Source organism: Lethenteron reissneri, chromosome 6 (assembly GCF_015708825.2).
Source record: "Lethenteron reissneri isolate LAM-NWPU_2019-01 chromosome 6, ASM1570882v1, whole genome shotgun sequence".
Lineage (NCBI taxonomy): Eukaryota > Metazoa > Chordata > Hyperoartia > Petromyzontiformes > Petromyzontidae > Lethenteron > Lethenteron reissneri.
Genome location: NC_083784.1, coordinates 9305012 through 9327237, shown reverse-complemented (window position 1 = coordinate 9327237; position 22226 = coordinate 9305012). Strand labels below are relative to the sequence as shown.

The 22226-nt window shown below is 43.7% G+C and overlaps 8 non-coding genes across 8 annotated transcripts; all 8 read right to left on the bottom strand.

The window, feature by feature from the left end:
- Nucleotides 1–3317: 3317 nt before the first annotated feature.
- On the bottom strand, nucleotides 3318–3389 carry TRNAD-GUC (transfer RNA aspartic acid (anticodon GUC)). The gene has a single exon. It is a non-coding gene; the product is annotated as a tRNA-Asp (tRNA).
- A 1354-nt stretch (nucleotides 3390–4743) lies between these two features.
- Nucleotides 4744–4815, bottom strand: TRNAD-GUC (transfer RNA aspartic acid (anticodon GUC)). The gene has a single exon. It is a non-coding gene; the product is annotated as a tRNA-Asp (tRNA).
- Nucleotides 4816–5615: 800 nt separating this feature from the next.
- On the bottom strand, nucleotides 5616–5687 carry TRNAD-GUC (transfer RNA aspartic acid (anticodon GUC)). Its single transcript has one exon. It is a non-coding gene; the product is annotated as a tRNA-Asp (tRNA).
- Nucleotides 5688–8277: 2590 nt separating this feature from the next.
- On the bottom strand, nucleotides 8278–8349 carry TRNAD-GUC (transfer RNA aspartic acid (anticodon GUC)). The gene has a single exon. It is a non-coding gene; the product is annotated as a tRNA-Asp (tRNA).
- A 2738-nt stretch (nucleotides 8350–11087) lies between these two features.
- TRNAD-GUC (transfer RNA aspartic acid (anticodon GUC)) lies at nucleotides 11088–11159 on the bottom strand. The gene has a single exon. It is a non-coding gene; the product is annotated as a tRNA-Asp (tRNA).
- Nucleotides 11160–17244: 6085 nt separating this feature from the next.
- Nucleotides 17245–17316, bottom strand: TRNAD-GUC (transfer RNA aspartic acid (anticodon GUC)). Its single transcript has one exon. It is a non-coding gene; the product is annotated as a tRNA-Asp (tRNA).
- A 1538-nt stretch (nucleotides 17317–18854) lies between these two features.
- TRNAD-GUC (transfer RNA aspartic acid (anticodon GUC)) lies at nucleotides 18855–18926 on the bottom strand. The gene has a single exon. It is a non-coding gene; the product is annotated as a tRNA-Asp (tRNA).
- Nucleotides 18927–20837: 1911 nt separating this feature from the next.
- On the bottom strand, nucleotides 20838–20909 carry TRNAD-GUC (transfer RNA aspartic acid (anticodon GUC)). The gene has a single exon. It is a non-coding gene; the product is annotated as a tRNA-Asp (tRNA).
- Nucleotides 20910–22226: the final 1317 nt, after the last annotated feature.

Below are 22226 nucleotides of genomic sequence, written 5' to 3'. Positions count from 1 at the left end.
CAAAAACATAATATCTCTCTTACTACAATTTAATTTAAGAAAGTTTCGGTGCATCCACGACTTGACCTCAGCAAGACAACGTGATATAGTACGGAAACTACAACTTTGGTGTCAGTCATAGGGGGGTCCATAAATGACGTCACGCACCTAGGGGGGGAGGGTGGTCAGACATTTATGACGAAATGTGACGAGGGGGTAGGGTGATTTGAGAAATGCGACGTCACATCAAAATGCGCAACTTTAAATAAATATAAACAACACGTTCCACTTAATTAAATAGAATTGTTATAACAACACAAATTTTGATTAATTTTGATGATTAACTATTTGATTATTTACATTTACTAAGGTCACCTTTTATTTATTGCATGAAGAAGCATTTTTCTTCTCCATGAGAGAATGGAGAAGCATACATTTAGTAAAAATTTTGAATTATTGTTATTAAACATTTTGATTTAAATGATTCTACCAGGGCTTTTCATTCTGTGGATTGAATATGTGATTGTTATAATTATATTCTCCATTTTTCTTCGTTTTCCTACAAAGTTTCAAGTATTTTTTAAATTTAATATTACTTTTAATATTTTATAACTATGAGATAATTTGAATATTTAATAATCTGAACATCTGCAGTTTTAGTTAGACGATGAATATTTTCAAGTGAATTTTATGCTAAATTTCATCTTTCCAACGCCTCCTTTTTAATACGTGTTTTCTCCTACAACATCAGAGTGCAACGCCACATTAAATACGCACTACAATGACAATAGTTTAAAGTGATTTGAAGCATGTTTTATTTTCAAAATGGAAATGTTTTTTTGGGGGGGGACAACGTTTTGTGACGTCATATTTGAAGGGGTCTGACTTTTTGTGACGCCGCGTGACGAGGGGGGGAGGGGGGGGGGGTAAAAAATCTGCCCAAATTGCGTGACGTCATTTATGGACGGCCCCAAAATCTTAAGATAAAACTGTCAGTCGTGAGTATAAAAGTGTAGATTTAAGCCATGAAGACTAAAAATTGTGGCCAAGCGGTAGCAAATACAGGCTGAACAACAGAGGGCCCAAACTAGAGCCCCGAGCAACCCCTAAGGACACTAAGCTGTGACCAGGTGAGCAGTCGCCCGTTGAGACAGACTGCTCTTTGTTGCATATACATAATCACATGTAATCTCAATTTATTACATTGGTTTATATGCTTGATATAAAACTGACAAGTGTTTTGAGTTCCACTGCTTATTTAATGATTGGTGGAAATCATGTGACAGAAGTGAACGGCAAGCATTGGTAAGTAATAATAAACGTGAGTGGAAAAAAATAAAATAAAAATCATGTAAAAAAATACCAGCTCTCCACGACGGGGAATTGAACCCCGATCTCCCGCGTGACAGGCTGGGATACTAACCACTATACTATCGAGGAGTGGCTGCGAGCTTTGCCAAATTGTAAGGCACTTCTGCAGACGTCTGGAACGCTCTCCCTTCAGATATTATTGAACCCTAATCTTGCTAATGTCACCTGGGGCTCTGAAAAAATTGTTGAAAATTCAAGATAAAACATTCCGTTACATCACCGGCACTCCTCGGGTTACGAAACCAATTCGTTCCTGAGACCCGTTCGTAAGTTGGACCACAGTAATGTACTATATTTAAATAGACGTACGGTAAATGTTATAACATGTGTTTCCGTTCAACAATAAAGGGAAGCATTGTAAAAATCATGTACATTTGCATGTAACACACTGTATAGTAAATAAAATAAAACACTTTCATTTTCACTTACATTGAGTCCTGATGCTAGTTCGTCGTCGGAAGATGGGCAATGAGTCACCACAATTTCACAAAAGCAAAGATCCCCCGAATAGCCTTAACGGACTGTTGGGGCAAGTGCTGTTAGTGACAAGCTCATATCAAGGCCGGCACGGCACACGAGGGAGTGAGTGACCAGCGCCACGCCGGGCCGCCTTTGTCTCCCCACTGGCATTGTTTACACACTGCACCAGGTACTCATTTGAGGCCGAGACGACCTAGTGGAGGCCCAGGTCCCATTCAAGCAAGGCATTGTAGTAATCCAACCTAGATGGTATGAAGGCATGCACCAGCCTCTTGGCACCAGTAAGGAACAGCACTAGATGTGGGTAATATTACGTACGTGAGCTTCAAATGTCAAACTGGGGTCTAGGATAATACCCACGTTTCTGACCTCACACTCCCGTACATGGCCACACTAAAACCAGAAACTTGAACGCACTTAATGGGAAGAGCTCAAAAACATAATCTCTCTCTTACCACAATTAAATTTACGAAAGTTTTGGTGCATCCACGACTTGACCTCAGCAAGACAACGTGATGTAGTACAGAAACTACAACTTTGGTGTCAGTCATAGTCTTCAGATAAATCTGTGAGTCGTAAGTATAAAAGAGTAGATTTAAGCCATGAAGACTAAAAATTGTGGCCAAGCAGTCGCAAATACAGGCTGAACAACAGAGGGCCCAAACTAGAGCCCCGAGGAACTCCTAAGGACACTACGCTGTGACCAGGTGAGCAGTCGCCCGTTGAGACAGACTGCTCTTTGTTGTATATATATAAAATCACACTAGCGGAAGTACCCGGCTTTGCCTGGGTGAAAAATATATTTCTTAAAAACCTTACATATATACACAGATGGGCTGCTACCCCTGCCCCCCCCCCCCAGCCACGATCTCCTCGGCCGCTGTGCAGTAATATGTACGGCCTATAGTGTGGTGGGGTGTCGAGGCCTAGTACCGTGCAGAGCCTCCGGCCTCGCCTAACTTCCCCACCTGGCTGAGGCTGGGTACTGGGGCCGTTAACCCCCCCTCCCCGCGCTACAATAATACTGTCTAATCGCTACAATTTTATTATCTACCGACCCTATAATAGTAATTGCACACATTGGGGTGGGGGGGGAGTGAAGAGGACGTGAAACTTTGATTAATTTACCTCAGATTCGCGTGTTATTGCGTGCGCATATTTTTAACGGGAATTAAAAATGGCGTCCACCCTGCAGCGAATGCGTCGCTACCCGTTGCCAGGGGCAACCGCTGTCCAATGAAACTGCGTATGGTCCGGCGACAGACAGACAGACAGATTTGCGATTTTATATATATAGATGTAATGTAATCTCAATTTATTACATTCGATGATATGCTTGATATAAAACTGACAAGTGTTTTGAGTTCCACTGCTTATTTAATGATTGGTGGAAATCATGTGACAGAAGTGAACGGCAAGCATTGGTAAGTAATAATAAACGTGAGTGGAAAAAAATAAAATATAAATCATGTTAAAAAATACCAGCTCTCCCCGACGGGGAATTGAACCCCGGTCTCCCGCGTGACAGGCGGGGATACTAACCACTATACTATCGAGGAGTGGCTGCGAGGTTCAAATTGTAAGGCACTTCTGCAGACGTCTGAAACGCTCTCCCTTCAGATATTATTGAACCCTAATCTTGCTAATGTCACCTGGGGCTCTGAAAAAATTGTTGAAAATTCAAGATAAAACATTCCGTTACATCACGGGCACTCCTCGGATTACGAAACCAATTCGTTCTTGAGACCCGTTCGTAAGTTGGACCACAGTAATGTACTATATTTAAATGGACGTACGGTAAATGTTATAACATGTGTTTCCGTTCAACAATAAATGGAAGCATTGTAAAAAACATGTACATTTGCATGTAACACACTGTATAGTAAATAAAATAAAACACTTTCATTTTCATTTACATTGAGTCCTGATGCTAGTTCGTCGTCGGAAGATGGGCAATGAGTCACCACAATTTCACAAAAGCAAAGATCCCCCGAATAACCTTAATGGACTGTTGGGGTAAGTGCTGTTAGTGACAAGCTCATATCGAGGCCGGCACGGCACACGAGGGGGTGAGTGACCAGCGCCACGCCGGGCCGCCTTTGTCTCCCCACTGGCATTGTTTACACACTGCACCAGGTACTCATTTGAGGCCGAGACGACCTAGTGGAGGCCCAGGTCCCATTCAAGCAAGGCATTGTCGTAATCCAACCTCGATGGTATGAAGGCATGCACCAGCCTCTCGGCACCAGTAAGGAACAGCACTAGATGTGGGTAATATTACGTACGTGAGCTTCAAATGTCAAACTGGGGTCTAGGATAATACCCACGTTTCTGACCTCACACTCCCGTACATGGCCACACTAAAACCAGAAACTTGAACGCACTTAATGGGGAGAGCTCAAAAACATAATCTCTCTCTTACCACAATTAAATTTACGAAAGTTTCGGTGGATCCACGACTTGACCTCAGCAAGACAACTTGATGTAGTACGGAAACTACAACTTTGGTGTCAAGTCATAGTCTTCAGATACATCTGTGAGTCGTAAGTATAAAAGTGTAGATTTAAGCCATGAAGACTAAAAATTGTGGCCAAGCGGTCGCAAATACAGGCTGAACATCAGAGGGCCCAAACTAGAGCCCCGAGCAACCCCTAAGGACACTAAACTGTGACCAGGTGAGCAGTCGCCCGTTGAGACAGACTGCTCTTTGTTGCATATATATAATCACATGTAATCTCAATTTATTACATTGGTTTATATGCTTGATATAAAACTGACAAGTGTTTTGAGTTCCACTGCTTATTTAATGATTGGTGGAAATCATGTGACAGAAGTGAACGGCAAGCATTGGTAAGTAATAATAAACGTGAGTGGAAAAAAATAAAATAAAAATAATGTAAAAAAATACCAGCTCTCCCCGACGGGGAATTGAACCCCGGTCTCCCGCGTGACAGGCGGGGATACTAACCACTATACTATCGAGGAGTGGCTGCGAGCTTCGCCAAATTGTAAGGCACTTCTGCAGACGTCTGGAACGCTCTCCCTTCAGATATTACTAGCATAAGTACCTGGCGTTGCCCGGGTGAAAAATATATTTCTTAATAACCTTACATATATACACATATGGGCTGCTACCCCTGCCCCCCCCCCCCCCCCCCAGCCACGATCTCCTCGGCCGCTGTGCAGTAATATGTACGGCCTATAGTGTGGTGGGGTGTCGAGGCCTAGTACCGTGCAGAGCCTCCGGCCTCGCCTAAATTGCCCACCCGGCTGAGGCTGGGTACTGGGGCCGTTAACCCCCCCCCCCCCCCGTGCTACAATAATACTGTCTAATCGCTATAATTTTATTATCTACCGACCCTATAATAGTAATTGCACACATTGGGGTGGGGGGGGGGAGTGAAGAGGACGTGAAACTTTGATGAATTTACTTCAGATTCTTGTGTTATTGCGTGCGCATATTTTTAACGGGAATTAAAAATGGCGTCCACCCCGCAGCGAATGCGTCGCTACCCGTTGCCAGGGGCAACCGCCGTCCAATGAAACTGCGTATGGTCCGGCGACAGACAGACAGACAGATTTGCGATTTTATATATATAGATGTAATGTAATCTCAATTTATTACATTTGATTATATGCTTGATATAAAACTGACAAGTGTTTTTAGTTCCACTGCTTATTTAATGATTGGTGGAAATCATGTGACAGAAGTGAACGGCAAGCATTGGTAAGTAATAATAAACGTGAGTGGAAAAAAAAATAAATCATGTAAAAAAATACCAGCTCTCCCCGACGGGGAATTGAACCCCGGTCTCCCGCGTGACAGGCGGGGATACTAACCACTATACTATCGAGGAGTGGCTGCGAGCTTCGCCAAATTGTAAGACACTTCTGCAGACGTCGGGAACGCTCTCCCTGAAGATATTATTGAACCCTAATATTGCTAATGTCACCTGGGGCTCTGAAAAAATTGTTTAAAATTCAAGATAAAACATTCCGTTACATCACCGGCACTCCTCGGGTTACGAAACCAATTCGTTCCTGAGACCCGTTCGTAAGTTGGACCACGGTAATGTACTATATTTAAATGGACGTACGGTAAATGTTATAACATGTGTTTCCGTTCAACAATAAATGGAAGCATTGTAAAAAACATGTACATTTGCATGTAACACACTGTATAGTAAATAAAATAAAACACTTTCATTTTCACTTACATTGAGTCCTGATGCTAGTTCGTCGTCGGAAGATGGGCAATGAGTCACCACAATTTCACAAAAGCAAAGATCCCCCGAATAGCCTTAACGGACTGTTGGGGCAATTGCTGTTAGTGACAAGCTCATATCAAGGCCGGCACGGCACACGAGGGGGTGAGTGGCCAGCGCCACGCCGGGCCGCCTTTGTCTCCCCACTGGCATTGTTTACACACTGCACCAGGTACTCATTTGAGGCCGAGACGACCTAGTGGAGGCCCAGGTCCCATTCAAGCAAGGCATTGTAGTAATCCAACCTCGATGGTATGAAGGCATGCACCAGCCTCTCGGCACCAGTAAGGAACAGCACTAGATGTGGGTAATATTACATACGTGAGCTTCAAATGTCAAACTGGGGTCTAGGATAATACCCACATTTCTGACCTCACACTCCCGTACATGGCCACACTGAAACCAGAAACTTGAACGCACTTAATGGGGAGAGCTCAAAAACATAATCTCTCTCTTACCACAATTAAATTTACGAAAGTTTCGGTGGATCCACGACTTGACCTCAGCAAGACAACTTGATGTAGTACGGAAACTACAACTTTGGTGTCATAGTCTTCAGATAAATCTGTGAGTCGTAAGCAGTGGCGGCTGGTGATATTTATTTTTGGGGGGGCGCATTTTTTTATTTTATTGAGGGGGGCAAATAAATATAAAGCAGTACCAAAAACCATTTTGACTACTTGAATATAAATTTTGATGATCTTTATTTACATTTCAGACCAAAAGAAGTACCAAAAAGCATGTTTCCTACTTGAACATAAATGTTTCTCTTTTATATACATTTCAGACCAAAGTACCAAAAAGCATGTTTCCTACTTGAACATAAATGTTTCTCTTTTATATACATTTCAGACCAAAGTACCAAAAAGCATGTTTCCTACTTGAACATAAATGTTTCTCTTTTATATACATTTCAGACCAAAGTACCAAAAAGCATGTTTCCTACTTGAACATAAAAACGTTAGTTTCATGCTATTATCAATATGGCTGCGGCTACTTTCATGACGTTTGCATTTGTCAGAGAGATGTTTGAGGTCTCTTACCCCCGTCCTTGTCCACAAAACTTCAGTGCCGACACTTTGAAATAAAAGACAGGGAAAACAAAAAAGAGAATTGCTAACATCACATCCAGCCAGCCACCTCCGTTTCTCATAACAAGCGCGGGTGAAGCTTCGTGTGTAGCTTCGTCCTCTGTCACTGGCCTGCTGCTGGATTTGTAAATCGGGTTGGTCCGGTCCGAGATCCTTTATCTTTTTTATTTCTTCCAGCGAAAGCCTTGTGAAAGGGTTTTTTTGTAAATAAATTACAGAATTTGGATGAACTGCTGCCATTGTTTACACAAAAAATTTGATCAGCCTAGCAAGTGTCAAAGTGGTGTCGCCTGCGCACTCGCAGTAGTGGCCCAGAGCGTAAAGTTGAATGACAGGTGACGAGAACCAATCAGATTGGATAAAATAACATGTATCCAATTCTGATTGGCCAGGGACGCAACGACTTGCGCCCCGAGGAGAATCTTTAAGAAACCAATTAGAGACCAGCTTCAGGTCACATGCTGTCCGAAAATTTAAAGTCTCACATAGACATCCATTTGTCCGGCGCCCCGCATGAAACACATTGAAAAACATAGAAAATAGTTGACCGATTAAAGCCAGTTTTTATTAAATGCTGATGCTTTTCTTACTACCAGCCGGCACATCGTATGAAAAAAATATTTTATTTATGTATTTTTATATAAATTTTGTATATGTATATTTCTTGAATATTGTTGGGGGCGGCGCCCCTGCGCCCTCTATTGACGAGCCGCCACTGGTCGTAAGTATAAAAGTGTAGATTTAAGCCATGAAGACTAAAAATTGTGGCCAAGCGGTCGCAAATACAGGCTGAACAACAGAGGGCCCAAACTAGAGCCCCGAGCAACCCCTAAGGACACTAAGCTGTGACCAGGTGAGCAGTCGCCCGTTGAGACAGACTGCTCTTTGTTGCATATATATAATCACATGTAATCTCAATTTATTACATTGGTTTATATGCTTGATATAAAACTGACAAGTGTTTTGAGTTCCACTGCTTATTTAATGATTGGTGGAAATCATGTGACAGAAGTGAACGGCAAGCATTGGTAAGTAATAATAAACGTGAGTGGAAAAAAATAAAATAAAAATAATGTAAAAAAATACCAGCTCTCCCCGACGGGGAATTGAACCCCGGTCTCCCGCGTGACAGGCGGGGATACTAACCACTATACTATCGAGGAGTGGCTGCGAGCTTTGCCAAATTGTAAGACACTTCTGCAGACGTCTGGAACGCTCTCCCTGAAGATATTATTGAACCCTAATATTGCTAATGTCACCTGGGGCTCTGAATAAATGTTTAAAATTCAAGATAAAACATTCCGTTACATCACCGGCACTCCTCGGGTTACGAAACCAATTCGTTCCTGAGACCCGTTCGTAAGTTGGACCACAGTAATGTACTATATTTAAATGGCCGTACGGTCATTGTTATAAAATGTGTTTCCGTTCAACAATAAAAGGAAAGCATTGTAAAGAAAGTGTACATTTGCATGTAACACTGTATAGTAAATAAAATAAAACACTTTCATTTTCACTTACATTGAGTCCTGATGCTAGTTCGTCGTCGGAAGATGGGCAATGAGTCACCACAATTTCACAAAAGCAAAGATCCCCCGAATAGCCTTAACGGACTGTTGGGGCAAGTGCTGTTAGTGACAAGCTCATATCAAGGCCGGCACGGCACACGAGGGGGTGAGTGGCCAGCGCCACGCCGGGCCGCCTTTGTCTCCCCACTGGCATTGTTTACACACTGCACCAGGTACTCATTTGAGGCCGAGACGACCTAGTGGAGGCCCAGGTCCCATTCAAGCAAGGCATTGTAGTAATCCAACCTAGATGGTATGAAGGCATGCACCAGCCTCCCGGCACCAGTAAGGAACAGCACTAGATGTGGGTAATATTACATACGTGAGCTTCAAATGTCAAACTGGGGTCTAGGAAAACAACCACGTTTCTGACCTCACACTCCCGTACATGGCCACACTAAAACAAGAAACTTGAACGCACTTAATGGGGAGAGCTCAAAAACATAATCTCTCTCTTACCACAATTAAATTTACGAAAGTTTTGGTGCATCCACGACTTGACCTCAGCAAGACAACGTGATGTAGTACGGAAACTACAACTTTGGTGTCAGTCATAGTCTTAAGTTAAATCTGTGAATCGTGAGTATAAAAGTGTAGATTTAAGCAGTGGAGACGAAAAATTGTGGCCAAGCGGTAGCAAATACAGGCTGAACAACAGAGGGCCCAAACTAGATCCCCGAGCCACCCCTAAGGACACTAAGCCGTGATCATGTGAGCAGTCGCCCGTTGAGACAGACTGATCTTTGTTGTGTATATATTGTATATATATAATCACATGTAATCTCAATTTATTACATGCGATTATTGATATAAAACTGACAAATGTTTTGAGATCCACTGCTTATTTAATTATTGGTGGAAATCACGTGACAGAACGTGAGTGGAAAAAAATCACGTTAAAAAAAGTCCAGCTCTCCCCGACGGGGAATAGAACCCCGGGCTCCCGCGTGACAGGCGGGGATACTAACCACTATACTATCGAGGAGTGGCTGCGAGCTTCGCCAAATTGTAAGGCACTTCTGCAGACATCTGAAACGCTCTCCCTGAAGATATTATTGAACCCTCATAATGCTCATGTCACCTGGGTTTCTGAATAAATTTTGAAATTTCAAGATAAAACATTCCGTTACATTACCGGCACTCCTCGGGTTACGAAACCAATTCGTTCCTTAGACCCCTTCGTACGGAGGACCACAGTAATGCACTATATTTAAATGCCCGTACGGTCATTGTTATAAAATGTTTTCGTTCAACAAAAAAGGAAAGCATTGTAAAGAAAGTGTACATTTGCATGTAACACTGTATAGTAAATAAAATAAAACACTTTCATTTTCACTTAAATTGAGTCCTGATGCTAGTTCGTCGTCGGAAGATGGGCAATGAGTCACCACAATTTCACAAAAGCAAAGATCCACCGAATAGCCTTAACGGACTGTTGGGGCTAGTGCTGTTAGTGACAAGCTCATATCAAGGCCGGTACGGCACACGAGGGGGTGAGTGGCCAGCGCCACGCCGGGCCGCCTTTGTCTCCCCACTGGCATTGTTTACACACTGCACCAGGTACTCATTTGAGGCCGAGACGACCTAGTGGAGGCCCAGGTCCCATTCAAGCAAGGCATTGTAGTAATCCAACCTAGATGGTATGAAGGCATGCACCAGCCTCTCGGCACCAGTAAGGAACAGCACTAGATGTGGGTAATATTACATACGTGAGCTTCAAATATCAAACTGGGGTCTAGGATAACAACCACGTTTCTGACCTCACACTCCCGTACATGGCCACACTAAAACAAGAAACTTGAACGCACTTAATGGGGAGAGCTCAAAAACATAATCTCTCTCTTACCACAATTAAATTTACGAAAGTTTAGGTACATCCACGACTTGACCTCAGCAAGACAACGTGATGTAGTACGGAAACTACAACTTTGGTGTCAGTCATAGTCTTAAGATAAATCTGTGAATCGTGAGTATAAAAGTGTAGATTTAAGCCATGGAGACGAAAAATTGTGTCCAAGCGGTAGCAAATACAGGCTGAACAACAGAGGGCCCAAACTAGAGTCCCGAGCCACCCCTAAGGACACTAAGCCGTGACCAGGTGAGCAGTCGCCCGTTGAGACAGACTGCTCTTTGTTGTATATATATTGTATATATATCATCACATGTAATCTCAATGTATTACATGTGATTATATGCTTGATATAAAACTGACAAATGTTTTGAGTTCCACTGCTTATTTAATTATTGGTGGAAATCATGTGACAGAAGTGAACAGCAAGATTTGATAAATATAATAAACGTGAGTGGAAAAAATCACGTTAAAAAAAACAGCTCTCCCCGACGGGGAATTGAACCCCGGTCTCCCGCGTGACAGGCGGGGATACTAACCACTATACTATCGAGGAGTGGCTCCAAGCTTGGCAAATTGTAGGGCACTTCTGCAGACATCTCGAACGCTCTCCCTTTATATATTATTGAACCCTCATAATGCTCATGTCACCTGGGGCTCTGAATAAATGTTGAAAATTTAAGATAAAACAACTCAATTAAATCACGACGTTTCGGGCGCAACACAAGCGTCCTTCTTCAGGTGGGGACAACGTAGCGAAAGCACAACCGCTTAAGTGTGTCTAAAAGATGGCTGTGACGAGGAATTATATTGTCGCCGGGGATGGAGGGAGGGAGGGGCCATGGTGAGTGTATGGGCGGGCTGTGGATTGGGAGGCAACGATGTGAGGAACGGGGAGGGCGTTGGGAGGCAACGCATGGAACTCAAACTGAAGCCTTGTGATGCAGGGGGCGGAAGTAGATAAGAAATCTAAGATTAAGCAGCCTTTTGTTATGCTGCCGGGGGGGGGGGGGGGGATTAGAAATGAGCAAGATGAACACTAACGTGTGGCAATGGTGATGGTAGTGTGTGAAGCTGGGGGTAACAGACTGGGAATAAGGATATGATTATGAAAATAAATCTAAACTGGCTGTCTAGCAGTAAACTGCACGGCAGCTAAAGTTTAACTTGGTTAATTACATCCTTCACATGATTGCTCAATTTGAATCCCTCATCTCGGTTGAAGTTATGTCTATGTTTTTATATCTGGAAAATTAGAAAGGCGCAAGCTAAACTTGCACGCTCGAAATAACGTGTGGCAATGGTGCTGGTAGTGTGTAAAGCTGGGAATAGAAGACTGGGAATAGGGATATGAATATGAAAATAGATATAAACTGGCTGTCTAGCAGTAAACTGCACGGCAGCCAAAGTTTAACTTCGTTACTTACATCCTTCCAAGAACGGGGAGGGCGTTGGGAGGCAACGTGACTTGACCGAAAAAAATAACAGAGTATGCATCCTTGCAGTCACGAAAGCTTCAAGTCTAGAAATAAAACATTTCGTTACATTACCGGCACTCCTCGGGTTATGAAACCAATTCGTTCCTGAGACCCGTTTGTAAGTTGGACCACAGTCATGCACTATATTTAAATGCCCGAACGGTCATTGTTCAAAAATGTGTTTCTGTTCAACGAAAAAGAGAAGCATTGTAAAGAATTGTACATTGGCATGTACAGTGAGGGAAAAAAGTATCTTATCCCTTGTGAATTTTGTACGTTTGCCCACTGACAAAAAAATGATCAGTCTATAATTTTAATGGCAGGTTTATTTGAACAGTGAGAGACAGAATAACAACAAAAAATCCAGAAAAACGCATATCAAAATTTTTATAAATTGATTGGCATTTTAATGAGGGAAATAAGTATTTGACCCCTCTGCAAAACATGACTTAGTACTTCGTGGCAAAACCTTTGTTGGCAATCACAGAGGTCAGACGATTCTTGTAGTTGGCCACCAGGTTTGCACACATCTCAGGAGAGATTTTGTTCCACTCCTCTTTGCAGATCTTCTCCAAGTCATTAAGGTTTCGAGGCTGACGTTTGGCAACTCGAACCTTCAGCTCTCTCCACAGATTTTCTATGGGATTAAGGTCTGGAGACTGGCTAGGCCACTCCAGGACCTTAATGTGCTTCTTCTTGAGCCACTCCTTTGTTGCCTTGGCCGTGTGTTTTGGGTCATTGTCATGCTGGAATACTCATCCACGACCCATTTTCAATGCCCTGGCAGAGGGAAGGAGGTTCTCACCCAAGATTTGACGGTACATGGCCCCGTCCATCGTCCCTTTGATGCGGTGACGTTGTCCTGTCCCCTTAGCAGAAAACACCCCCAAAGCATAATGTTTCCACCTCCATGTTTGACGGTGGGGATGGTGTTCTTTGGGTCATAGACAGCATTCCACATCCTCCAAACACTGCGAGTTGAGTTGATGCCAAAGAGCTCCATTTTGGTCTCATCTGACCACAACACTTTCACCCAGTTGTCCTCTGAATCATTCAGATGTTCATTGGCAAACTTCAGACGGGCATGCATATGTGCTTTCTTGAGCAGGGGGAAATTGCGGGCGCTGCAGGATTTCAGTCCTTCACGGCGTAGTGTGTTACCAACTGTTTTCTTGGTGACTATGGTCCCAGCTGCCTTGAGATCATTGACAAGATCCTCCCGTGTAATTCTGGGCTAATTCCTCACCGTTCTCATGATCATTGCAACTCCACGAGGTGAGATCTTGCATGGAGCCCCAGGCCGAGGGAGATTGACAGTTCTTTTGTGTTTCTTCCATTTGCGAATAATCGCACCAACTGTTGTCACCTTCTCACCAAGCTGCTTGGCGATGGTCTTGTAGCCCATTCCAGCCTTGTGTAGATCTACAATCTTGTCCCTGACATCCTTGGAGAGCTCTTTGGTCTTGGCCATGGTGGAAAGTTTGGAATCTGATTGATTGATTGCTTCTGTGAACAGGTGTCTTTTATACAGGTAACAGGCTGAGATTAGGAGCACTCCCTTTAAGAGTGTGCTCTTAATCTCAGCTTGTTACCTGTATAAAAGACACCTGGGAGCCAGAAATCGTTCTGATTGAGAGGGGGTCAAATACTTATTTTCCTCATTAAAATGCAAATCAATTTATAACATTTTTGACATGCGTTTTTCTGGATTTTGTTGTTGTTATTCTGTCTATCACTGTTCAAATAAACCTACCATTAAAATTATAGACTGATCATATCTTGTCATTGGGCAAACGTACAAAATCAGCAGGGGATCAAATACTTTTTCCCTTACTGTAACACTGTATAGTAAATAAAAATAAAACACTTATATTTTAACTTACATTGAGGCTTGATGCTAGTTCGTCGTTGGAAGAGGGGCAATGAGTCACCACAATTGCACAAAGACAAAGATTCCCTGCATAGCCTTAACGGACTGTTGGGGCAAGTGCTGTTAGTTACCAGCTCATATCAAGGCCGGCACGGCACACGAGGGGGTGAGTGGCCAGCGCCACGCCCGGCCGCCTTTGTCTCCCCACTGGCATTGTTTGCACACCGCACCAGGTACTCATTTGAGGCCGAGTCGACCTAGTGGAGGCCCAGGTCCCATTCAAGCAAGGCATTGTAGTAATCCAACCTAGATGATATAAAGGCATGCACCAGCCTCTCGGCACCAGTAAGGAACAGCACTAGATGTGGGTAATATTACGTACGTGAGCTTCAAATGTCAAACTGGGGTCTAGGATAACACCCAAGTTTCTGACCTCACACTCATAGTTAAACCAAAAAAATGAACGCACTTGATGGGGAGAGCTCAAACACATGCCTGCGGAGGGAGCTGGTAGGAACGTTGGGTTGCTCGGTCAATGGCCAGGGTCAACGGCGGCGTGGTGTAGGTTAAACATTGAGTTTTATAAGAGCTCCACGGGGTGACCAGCCCCTCCCCACCCAGCCCCACCCCACCCAGCCCCACCCCTCCCACCCCCCACCCAGCCCCACCCTCCCCACCCAGCCCCTCCCCACCCTCCCCACCCAGCCCCTCCCCACCCTCCCCACCCAGCCCCTGCCCACCCTACCCTCCCCACCCAGCCCCTCCCCACCCAGCCCCTCCCTGCACGACGGACACAATAATCCCCTGTGGGCTGGTGTAACCAGGAGGTTCCTACCAGTAAAACATAATCTCTCGATACCACAATTTAATTTAAGAAGGTTAAGGTGCATCCACGACTTGACCTCAGCAAGACAACGTGATATAGTACGGAAACTACAACTTTGATGTCAGTCATAGTCTTAAGATAAATCTGTGAGTAGTGAGTATAAAAGTGTAGATTTAAGCCATGAAGACGAAAAACTGTGGCCAAGCGGTAGCAAATACAGGTTGAACAACAGAGGGCCCAAACTAGAGCCCCGAGCCACCCCTAAGGACACTAAGCCGTGACCAGGTGAGCAGTCGCCCGATGAGACGGACTGCTCTTTGTTGTATGGCATGAGCCAACAGATAGCAGCAGTCACTGAGATGTCCACAGAAGGCTCAAGACGATTTAACAACGTGAACGTATCAACAGTATCAAAAGCAGCACTAAGATCCAGAAGCACCAAGATAGCCAATGCACCAGATAGAGTGTCAGTCATAGGGGCCGTCCATAAATGACGTCACGCACCTAGGGGGGGAGGGGGGTCAGACATTTGTGACGAAGTGTGTTCACGGAGGCGGTCCGAACATAAAGCAGACCTGAAACACGGTAGGACAAACGCCTCAGCCGTGGCAGATCACTGTTACAATTCAGTGGGCTCACATGACATTGACTTCTCCAAGACAGAGGTTCTCTGCAAGCCATCTGGCTATCATGAGAGATTCGTTCATGAGGCGATCCACATATACAAACACAGAGACAATTTCAACCGAGAAGATGGATTCTGGCTCAGCAATCATTGGAAGGACGTAATAAACCATTTAGGATCTTAACTGATTGTTGTTCACGTTTACGGTAACTTTCAGACCGCAGTCCACTCACCGGCATTGACTGTGTATCTTGTGTTCTCCACAGGGAATGCATTATTTGCTCCGCTGGGGATCTAATTACACCGCTCTCCCATTGACATGTTTCGTGGCTTCTACATACTATTAACATTCTCGCCCTTTGTTAATGCTACCCCCTACCCCCTCCCTTTGATGCTGCTAATCCTGCATAATGCATGGGCATAATATGACTTTGAAACCCCCCCGCCCACCTCCTACGCATTTCCCATAAATATGCTAAATTCCTCTTGATATGCAAATTATTTTGTCAAGGCGCTCTTCTTCCACCTCCAACCCAGCTTATATATACGCTCCAAGCTTGGTAGTGTTTCATTCTTCACCTGAAGACGGCTGCTTGCGTTGTGGCCGAAACGTCGTGAGAATTATTTTATCATGTTTTATTTTTATTATTTTATTACTTCCCTTCTACGTGACTTTACCGAAAGAACCAAGAAGATGAATCCCTGCAGTCACGAAAGCTTTAAATCGAAATTTAATCCAACCTAGATGATATAAAGGCATGCACCAGCCTCTCAGGACCAGTAAGGAACAGCACTAGATGTGGGTAATATTACATACGTGAGCTTCAAATGTAAAACTGGGGTCGAGGATAGCCCCCACGTTTCTGACCTCACCCTCCCGTACATGGCCACACGAAAACCAGAAAAATGAACGCACTTGATGGGGAGATCTCAAAAACATAATCTCTCTCTTACCACAATTTAATTTAAGAAAGTTTAGATGCATCCACGACTTGACCTTAGCAAGACAACGTGATATAGTACGGAAACTACAACTTTGGAGTCAGTTATAGTCTTCAGATAAATCTGTTAGTCGTGAGTATAAAAGTGTAGATTTAAGCCATGAAGACGAAAAACTGTGGCCAAGCGGTAGCAAATACAGGCTGAACAACAGAGGGCCCAAACAAGAGCTCCGAGCAACCCCTGAAGACACTAAGCCGTGGTCAGGTGAGCAGTCGCCCGTTGAGACAGACTGCTCTTTGTTGTATGGCATGAGCCAACAGATAGCAGCAGTCCCTGAGATGTCCACAGAAGGCTCAAGACGATTTAACAACGTAAACGCATCAACAGTGTCAGAAGCACCACTCAGATCCAGAAGTACCAAGATAGCCAATGCACCAGAATCGGAAATAAGTAAATCATTTATAACCTAAACAAATTAACAATAGTATACCCTTTGGTTCTTTCGGTTAAGTCACGTCTAAAGATAAAATAATAAATTAAAATAAAAGCATATTACGACGTTTCGATTGCAACACAAGCAATCATCATCGAAACGTCGTAATATGCTTTTATTTGAATTTATTATTTTATCTTTAGACGTGACTTAACCGAAAGAACTAAAGAATAATTCCTGCAGTCACGAAAGCTCCATAATTAAGAATAGTATATCCATCATATAATCACATGTAATAAAGTGAGATTACATGTGATTATATGCTGGGTATAAAACTGACAGGTGTTTTGAGACCCACTGCTTATTTAATTATTGGTGGAAATCATGTGACAGAAGTGAACAGGAAGACTTCATTAATAATAATAAACGTGAGTGGAAAAAAATTATAATTAAAAAATGCACCTGATCTCCCCGACGGGGAATTGAACCCCGGTCTCCCGCGTGACAGGCGGGGATACTAACCACTATACTATCGAGGAATGGCTGCAAGCGTTGGCATAGTGTAAGGCAGTTCTGCAGACATCTGGAACGCTCTCCCCTTAAGATATTATTGAACCCTAATCATGCTAATGTCACCTGGGGATCCGAATAAATGTTGAAAATTTAAGATTAAACATTGTTAAATTACCGGCACTCCTCGGGTTACGAAACCAATTCGTTCCTGAGACCCCTTCGTAAGTTGGACCACAGTAATGCACTATATTCAAATGGCCGTACGGTCATTGTTATAAAATGTGTTTCCATTCAACAAAAAAGGGAAGCATTGTAAAAAATTGTACATTTGCATGTAACACTGTCTAGTAAATAAAAAAAACACTTATATATTCACTTACATTGAGTCCTGATGCTAGTTCGTCGTCGGAAAGAGGGGCAATGAGTCACCACAATTGCACAAAGGCAAAGATCCCCCGAATAGCCTTAACAGACTGTTGGGGCAAGTGCTGTTAGTTACCAGCTCATATCAAGGCCGGCACAGCACACAATGGGGTGAGTGGCCAGCGCCACGCCCGGCTGCCTTTGTATCCCCACTGGCATTGTTCACACACTGCACCAGGTACTCATTTGAGGCCGAGTCAACCTAGTGGAGGTCCAGGCCCCATTCAAGCAAGGCATTGTAGTAATCCAACCTAGATGATATAAAGGCATGCACCAGTCTCTTGGCACCAGTAAGGAACAGCACTAGATGTGGGTAATATTACATACGTGAGCTTCAAATGTCAAACTGGGTTCTAGGATAACAACCACGTTTCTGACCTCACACTCCCGTACATGGCCACACTAAAACCAGAAAAATGAACGCACTTGATGGGCAGATCTCAAAAACATAATCTCTCTCTTACCACAATTTAATTTAAGAAAGTTTAGATGCATCCACGACTTGACCTTAGCAAGACAACGTGATATAGTACGGAAACTACAACTTTGGAGTCAGATATAGTCTTCAAATAAATCTGTTAGTCGTGAGTATAAAAGTGTAGATTTAAGCCATGAAGACGAAAAACTGTGGCCAAGCGGTAGCAAATACAGGCTGAACAACAGAGGGCCCAAACAAGAGCCGCGAGCAACCCCTGAAGACACTAAGCCGTGGTCAGGTGAGCAGTCACCCGTTGAGACAGACTGCTCTTTGTTGTATGGCATGAGCCAACAGATAGCAGCAGTCCCTGAGATGTCCACAGAAGGCTCAAGACGATTTAACAACGTAAACGCATCAACAGTGTCAGAAGCAGCACTCAGATCCAGAAGTACCAAGATAGCCAATGCACCAGAATCGGCAATAAGTAAATCATTTATAACCTAAACAAATTAACAATAGTATACCCATCATATAATCACATGTAATAAAGTGAGATTACATGTGATTATATGCTGGGTATAAAACTGACAGGTGTTTTGAGACCCACTGCTTATTTAATTATTGGTGGAAATCATGTGACAGAAGTGAACAGGAAGACTTCATTAATAATAATAAACGTGAGTGGAAAAAAATTATAATAAAAAATTGTAAAAAGCACCTGCTCTCCCCGACGGGGAATTGAACCCCGGTCTCCCGCGTGACAGGCGGGGATACTAACCACTATACTATCGAGGAGTGGCTGCGAGCTGTAACAAATTGTAAGGCACTTCTGCAGACATCTGGAACGCTCTCCCTTCAGATATTATTGAACCATAATCTTGCTAATGTCACCTGGGGCTCTGAATAAATATTGAAAATTCAAGAAAAAAACATTCATATTCTTGGTTCTTTCGGTACAGTCACGTAGAAGGGAAATAATACAATAATAAAAATAAAACATAATCAAATAAAATTCTCACGACGTTTTGGCCACAACACAAGCAGCCGTCCTCAGGTGAAGAACAGAGCTGTCGGAAAGACAGCGTCCCAATGAACACTGCTGAGCTTGACAGCGTATTTTTAAGCTGGGTGGGAGGAGGAGAGAGCCTTGACAAAGGAGTTTACATATCAAGAGAGGAATGTAGCATATTGACGCTACATTACTGCTTCTACCCTACTACCAAACAATAAACAGATGTGAAAAAACTAAGTATAAACTACATCAATATAATCAATGTACTCAAAATACTCAATATACTCTCAAATAAGCTGAGCTATTAACATTAAGTAACAACAGAGGACCTAAACAAGAGCCCCGAGCAACCCCTAAGGACACTAAGCCGTGACCAGGTGAGCAGTCGCCCGTTGAGACAGACTGCTCTTTGTTGTATGGCATGAGCCAACAAATAGCAGCAGTCAAGACGATTTAACAACGTAAACGTATCAACAGTGTCAGAAGCAGCACTAAGATCCAGAAGTGTAGGACTTGAGATAATACGCGTCACGCGTTTGGTTGTGATACGGACGTGCGGCGGACAGTAAGGGCGAACAGGGACATAGGGAGCAGGGCGCGCGATACAGCTGTTGTTGTGCCAATTAAGGGGGTGAGGTAATTAAGGGACACTGCAGGTGTTAGGGGTAACTGAGGACGCTGGCGGGTGATTGGTCGAGAGGGTGAGTGGTTGAAGACTGGCGCCGGGGTGTCTACGATAACAGCATCACGTGAGGCTGGGGGCATGGTGGCGAGTAGCAAAGCAGGGGATGACATAATTAATTGGGGATAAAGGCAGAGAGCGTATGGAGATACGGGAGTCGTTGTGAGTGTGGGAGTTGCAGTTGGAGTTTGTGCCTGGGACAAGAGTGTATAGTATAAGGTAGCAGTGGATAAGAGTGTATAGTATAAGGTAGCAGTGGATAGGAGTGTATAGTATAAGGTAGCAGTGGATAAGAGTGTATAGTATAAGGTAGCAGTGGACAAAGAGAATACAGTATACGGTAGCAGTGGATATAGAGAGTACGGACAGCGTAGCAAGGATGGAGCGAGTACAGCGTAGCGATGCAACGGTGTAACGGAGCTTGGTGGAGAGAGAGAGAGCGAGCGAAGCAGCGGAGCGAGCAAACGGAGGGACATTGAGTGAGGTCGATGGAGAGTTGTGTATTGAAGAGCATGGAGGAACATTGAGTGATGCTGTCGGAAATGTGAACTATATGCGTAATAAAGGAACGAGAAAGACAAAGAAGTTGTCGCGTCAGTACGAGTCCTACAGAAGTACCATGATAGCCAAAGCACCAGAATCGGCAATCATAAGTAAATCATTTATAACCTAAACAAATGAACAATAGTACACCCAGCTAATAATCACATGTAATAAAGTGAGATTACATGTGATTATATGCTGGGTATAATACTGACAGGTGTTTTGAGACACACAGCAAATGTTGCGGTTGATGAAACTCAGTGGAAACATACTATTTGGTTATTTGGCTAAAGTCACGTAGGTATAAAATAAAATAAATTAAATCACGACGTTTCGGCGCAACGCAATTTATTTTATTTTATACCTACGTGACTTTGCCGAAAGAAACAAATAGTAGTGATCCCTGCAGTCACGAAAACTTCAAATTTTGATTCAGTGGAAACAATGATGAAAAATAAAAAGTCCAGCTCTCCCCGACGGGGAATTGAACCCCGGTCTCCCGCGTGACAGGCGGGGATACTAACCACTATACTATCGAGGAGTGGCTGCGAGATGTAACAAATTGTAAGGCACTTCTGCAGACATCTGGAACGCTCTCCCTTCAGATATTATTGAACCATAATCCTGCTAATGTCACCTGGGGCTCTGAAAAAATATTGAAAATTCAGGAAAAAACATTCCTATTCTTGGTTCTTTCGGCACAGTCACGTAGAAGGGAAATAATACAATAATACAAATAAAACATAATCAAATAAAATTCTCACGACGTTTTGGCAACAACACAAGCAGCCGTCCTCAGGTGAAGAACAGAGCTGTCGGAAAGACAGCGTCCCAATGAACACTGCTGAGCTTGACAGCGTATTTTTAAGCTGGGTGGGATGAGGAGAGAGCCTTGACAAATGAGTTTACATATCAAGAGAGGAATTTAGCATTTTGACGCTAAATAACTGCTTCTACCCTACTACCAAACAATAAACCGATGTGTAAAAACTAAGTATAAACTACATCAATATAATCAATGTACTCAAAATACTCAATATACTCTCAAATAAGCTGAGCTATTAACATTAAGTAACAACAGAGCACCCAAACAAGAGCCCCGAGCAACCCCTAAGGACACTAAGCCGTGACCAGGTGAGCAGTCTCCCGTTGAGACAGACTGCTCTTTGTTGTATGGCATGAGCCAACAAATAGCAGCAGTCGCTGAGATGTCCACAGAAGGCTCAAGACGATTTAACAACGTAAACGTATCAACAGTGTCAGAAGCAGCACTAAGATCCAGAAGTGTAGGACTTGAGATAACACGCGTCACGCGTTTGGTTGTGATACGGACGTGCGGCGGACAGTAAGGGCGAACGGGGACACAGGGAGCAGGGCGCGCGATACAGCTGTTGTTGCGCCAATTAAGGGGGTGAGGTAATTAAGGGACACTGCAGATGTTAGGGGTAACTGAGGACGCTGGCGGGTGATTGGTCAAGAGGGTGAGTGGTTGAAGACTGGCGCCGGGGTGTCTACGATAACAGCATTACGTGAGGCTGGGGGCCTGGTGGCGAGTAGCGAAGCGGGGGATGACATAATTAATTGGGGATAAAGGCAGAGAGCGTATGGAGATACGGGAGTCGTTGTGAGTGTGGGAGTTGCAGTTGGAGTTGGTGCCTGGGACAAGAGTGTATAGTATAAGGTAGCAGTGGATAAGAGTGTATAGTATAAGGTAGCAGTGGATAAGAGTGTATAGTATAAGGTAGCAGTGGATAAGAGTGTATAGTATAAGGTAGCAGTGGACAAAGAGAATACAGTATACGGTAGCAGTGGATATAGAGAGTACGGACAGAGTAGCAAGTGGAGCGAGTACAGCGTA